Genomic DNA, 5,024 nt, shown 5'->3' with positions numbered 1-5,024 from the left:
TAGCCTAGAGCCCCACCCCTAGCCTAGAGCCCCACCCCTAGCCTAGAGCCCCACCCCTAGCCTAGAGCCCCACCCCCATCCCAGTTCTCTCCCTTCTCCCCCTGGTTTCCCTCCTCTACTTTCAACATATACCAATGCCATCTGCCCAGCAGCTCAGCACAACTTAGAGTCCACTCTTCCCCTCCACCCTCCCCGACCCCGACTCTCCCCTTTCCTTACAGCCTCTTCTTCCCCACAGCCTCCTACCAATCCAGAAACCCATCTATGAGCCCTGCGCACCTGCAAATCAGGGTTGGAGTTGGTATGTCTCTCTCACACTCACAATGCCTTACAGGCTTATGGGGGCCCAGGGGGGCCCTTCTCCAGGGCTCCTCTGTCCTTGTGCCCGCACCCTGCCCACCTTCACTTGAGGGGGAGTCTTTCCCTTCTCCATGCTGCTGAGCTTCTGAGAAGGGCTTAGAGCCTCCTCGCCTTTGACATCTCTCTTCTTCCAGCTCACAAACACAGGTGCGTCAGTCATCCCTGGAGGCAGAGAGTCGTGGCGTTTAATAACTGTTCTCACGGCAGCCAGCTCTGCGGCGACCTTCCATTTATATCAGTGAATGCTGGGTACTATTCCCAATCCAAAACTACTCAAGTGTAAGAACACAAGGCCAAGTTCAGAATAACCTCAAATCTTAGCGGGAATGGCCCTTGAGCTGTGGACGGGATAGTGTGAGTCTGTGCAGAGCGGGTACCTGGGATCCCCATGTCCCCAAGACAAAGACAGTGACTCATTGTGTGGATGACCCAGCCTGGGCTCCTAGGGACACTGGTCACAGTCTCCATAAGAGTGGGTCTGAGAGAGGGAAAGGGATACCTGTGTGAATGTGTGAAGGGGTGGGCTCGCCTGTGTGTGAGCGTCGGGGTCAGAGGTCAGTCAAGTCATGGTGTTTTCTTCAGCTGTTCTGCACATTGTTGTCTCTTGCTGAGCCTGGGACTTCCTAACTCAACTAGAGAGTTTGCTCAGTGCACTCTGTCTTGGTGCTGGCTTACACTGTGCCTGAGTTTGTGTGCTGCTGCCAGGGACTCTGCATGAACACTCTGTCCAATGAGCCATCTCCCCAGCCCCAATCACAGAATTTTTTTCTTTTCTTTTTTTCTTTCTTTTAGTGCTGGCAATTGAACTCAAGGCTGTGTATATGCTAGGAAAGTGCTCTACTAGTGAACTACATCCCCGTCCCAGCCCCGTCCCTGTCCACATCTACATCCCTGTCCACATCATATCCCCATCCCAGCCCTATCCACATCCCATCCACATCCCCATCACATCCCTGTCCACATTCCTATCCCAGCCCCATCCACATTTCCATTTATATCCTCCCATCTCCATCCTCCCATCCCCATCCCCATCACATCCACATCCTCATCCCAGCCCCATCCACATCCTCCTCCCCATCCCCATCACATCCACATCTCCATTCCAGTACCATCCACCATTCCCATCACACCCATATCCTCCCAGCCCCATTCACATCCCCATTCACATCCCCATCCACATCCCCATTCCATCAGCATCCCCATCCCAGCCCCACAGATTAGTCTGAAATGACACGAGTAGTGAGCCCTGTCCAGAGTGTCTCCATGCTGCCTTGAGCTCCCTGGTCAAAGGACAGGGATCCCAGGGTCCTTGTGATCTGTCTCACATACAATACCCACACACCTTACAAACAAGAAGCAAGAAGAGCCAGTTTCAGCTGCTCCATCTGAGCCAGTCCCCTCAACAGTGGGGCTGTGAAGCTTCCTGCCCTGGCCTAGAAGGAAGCCCAGGATTGTCCAGTGGAGAGGCCTCCACCCGCAGAGAACCATGGAGCTACAAGAGGAAGAGTGGGAAGTCACAAATCATGAATATTCCTGACTCTACATCTGCGTGCCACCAGAGACCAGTGCCATCACCCTAGTGGCCCCTGGCCTGTCTATTCTCCATCTCCCAAAAGAACCCTAGTCACTATCAGAGGGCCGGTCAGCTGTGGCAGAGGTAACGTGGCCTTTTGTGGAGAGTAAGACGCTCCGGCTTCCACCCAAAAGTGCACCACTGCTCTGGGAGCTGATCAACACCACAGAACCTGAGGAACCCTGAGACTCGAGAGGCCATCCCAACAGACATTCTGGGTGAGATGTGTGTAGAGATGCCGTAGTAATGACAGTTAAAACAGCAACAACAGGCATTCTAAGTGGAGTGATTCTAATCCACCCAGAAAAGGCTATAAGTTCTGGGTTCAAATCCTGGGTCTTCCACTTGTGGTATCTGCATGTAATATACACATGCAGACTTACATATGTGTGTAACTACAGTGGATAAATACACATGTGGTCACCTGATTTTCTTTCTGTTCTTCTGTCCCAAATCTCCATGATACCTATAGCTTTTCTTATGTGTGTATGTGAGCCTGTGTGTGTGTGTGTGTGTGTGTGTGTATGTGATTCACATGTCCACATTCATCATATTCATCTGTGTAGCCCAGAAGAGGACATCAGGTGTCCTGCTCTATCATTTTATACTTTGACACCAGGTCCCTCCCTGAACCTGGACCTAGATTGGTGGTCAGCAGACAGCCCTGCCTCCATTCCCCCCCCCCCCCAGCCTTTCTCGTGCTAGGGTGTGCTGGGTCCTCATGGTTATACAGCGAATGTTCTTACCCACTGAGCCACCACCCCAACCCCCAGCTGGCTTCTCTTTTGTAGAGCACTCTGTCCTGCTGCCTTCCATCGAGAGACATCCACAGAAAATTATAACCCACACCTAATATTCTGCTTATTCCAGCCACGGTTTCTATGGTACACATTTATTGATCCTAAGAGAGAAATTGGGGCTCAACCACCTGGTGGCTCAGTTGGAGATTCCCCAATCTGTCCTTCCTGTCACCTTGCTGCTGTGACTGGGCTCCCTCACCTCACATTTGCGTTCAATGGCTTCCTTTGTGGTCACCCCACTTCTGCCCTTGATGCTGACAGTCATGCATGAAGCCGGAGGATCACCTCCTCTGCTTAAAAAAACGCCTTAACCAACGTCCCTAGAGTACCATCCAAGTCCTCCCTGCAGCCTTTGGGGTCCCACGTGACACCGTCCTCACTAAGCTCAAGGTCATTCTGCAAAGTTCTGCCTGGAAACAACCTTCCCGGAATAGCATCCGCCAGCCGCCCCCTGCGGCCGCTTCTAAATGCTGCTGTGTTCTCAGCTGCCAGCTTTCAGTGCCAGCCCTGAGTGCTGATGGCGTCCTGGCTTCCAATCCTGATAACTGTCTGAGCGTCCATATGCCTGCGCCTCCAATGTGAGCCTCGACTCGGTTTCACACACACCGAGTCTGTTTTTGGCAGCTAGAATATGGGTCTGCGTTTTTAAGAATGAATCCGGCAAGGCTACAGGTTTGCTGAAGATCAGCACCACTATGAACCAACTGTGATGGCTCCCCTTGACAATAGCAGTAATCTGAGCTCCACTGTCCCTGGACAGTGGCAGGGGTCCCAGGCCCACTGCTCATCGGCTCAGTTAATACCTCTCCCCACCGCCCAGCAGATCCTTCGGGACAAGGCTTTATCTTTCTCTTTAGTCTGACCATCCCTCCCTGCCCCAGGCTCTCTGTGTTCCATCCACACACCCTCATTCCCAGCCTTGCCTCAGGACCTTTGTATCTGCAAGGCTGTCCTTGATAGTGACAGCAGGCGATGGACTCAGCAGGACTGGGACACTACAGCTGGGTTATCTGTTGCCTCTTTGGAGGTTGCTGCGGGAGCCATGTTTCCTTGCTTATCTGTGCATTCTCAGATGTAGTGAAGAATCAGGATGTAGATGTTCACCTCAGAGAGGCCCAGGGCCTGCGTTGAGAGCAGGAGTCAAGCAGGCAGTGTCTTTTGGGTCGAAATATAAGAGTCTTTCCGCAATGGGGATGTTCTATTGGGAACTCACCAAGGCCAGCTGGCCTGGGTCTGAAAAAGCCTGGGATAAAACCCGTCTCTCTGAACATAGCGGACAATGAGGACTACTGAGAACTCAAGAACAATGGCAATGGGTTTCTGATCCTACTGCATGTACTGGCTTTGTAGGAGCCTAGGCAGTTTGGATGCTCAACTTACTAGACCTGGATGGAGGTGGGGGTTCCTTGGGCTTCCCACAGGTCAGGGAACCCCCTAAGTGCTCTTCGGGCTGAGGAGGGAGGGGGACTTGATTGGGGGAGGGGGAGGGAAATGGGAGGCAGTGGTGGGGAAGAGACGGAAATCTTTAATAAATAAATAAATTTTTTTTAAAAAAAAGGAGTCTTTCCGAAGACTTGAAGCCACAGCAGAGTCTGCTAAAGTCCAGAGAACTGTAATTGGCCAGCAGGCAGACTGTCTGAAGAACTTCCCAAAAGCTCTCAAGTATACACTCTCTCCCCAGGCTGCAGGGTGTGCAGGCAGGAGGTCAAGCCCCAAGTCGGTTATCAGCTTGCCTCTGCACGACCAGCGCCTCTCAGCAGCCAGATCCCACACATTGAAAAGGTGGTTCTCAGGGGACTGGGAGAATTGTCGGGTTCATTCACTTTTGCCCTTCATCTGGTGCGCAGCAGAGGTGGCCAGCTTGGGCTGAAAGGGAGCCCATCCTCTGTGGGTATCACGGACCACAGGTTTTATCCCAGATCCACCAAACTGAGACTCAGTCCCCGCCATGAGCAAACCAATAATAGTAAAAGGCGTGGGGGTGGGGTGGGTGGGATGCAGCCATCAACCAGGATAGATGTGTATCAAAGCCCTTGATCAATAGATTTCACAACAATGAACATTTCTTCTTGGTTTTAAATTGCACACTAAAATAAAATTTAAAAATTGGATATTACAGGTCTGGGTAGTTAGGGAAAGAGTCAATCACAGCCCACTAAACAACTATCCTAAGAAGGGTGTGGTGGAGGGCAGAATGATGGCCTTCGCAGGGTGCATTCGGTGGTGAGTCTGCAACACCTGCAGATAGATTTAAAGATAGTCTTTAAATCTCATTTGTTTTAGACAGGAAA

General features: G+C 51.7%; 1 long non-coding RNA gene across 1 annotated transcript in view; it reads right to left on the bottom strand.

The window, feature by feature from the left end:
* The window catches only part of LOC101994807, a 16,973-nt gene extending 13,896 nt beyond the window's left edge, over positions 1-3,077 (bottom strand). Inside the window, exons 1-3 of the long non-coding RNA XR_258705.3 lie at positions 2,933-3,077; positions 1,703-1,852; positions 401-522 (exon numbers count right to left, since the gene is read on the bottom strand). This is a non-coding gene — a long non-coding RNA (uncharacterized LOC101994807). The remainder of the gene's footprint in view (positions 1-400; positions 523-1,702; positions 1,853-2,932) is intronic.
* Positions 3,078-5,024: the final 1,947 nt, after the last annotated feature.

Source organism: Microtus ochrogaster, linkage group LG8 (genome assembly GCF_000317375.1).
Source record: "Microtus ochrogaster isolate Prairie Vole_2 linkage group LG8, MicOch1.0, whole genome shotgun sequence".
Lineage (NCBI taxonomy): Eukaryota > Metazoa > Chordata > Mammalia > Rodentia > Cricetidae > Microtus > Microtus ochrogaster.
Note: the sequence above shows the minus strand (reverse complement) of the source record. Positions and strands in the feature narration are given on the sequence as shown.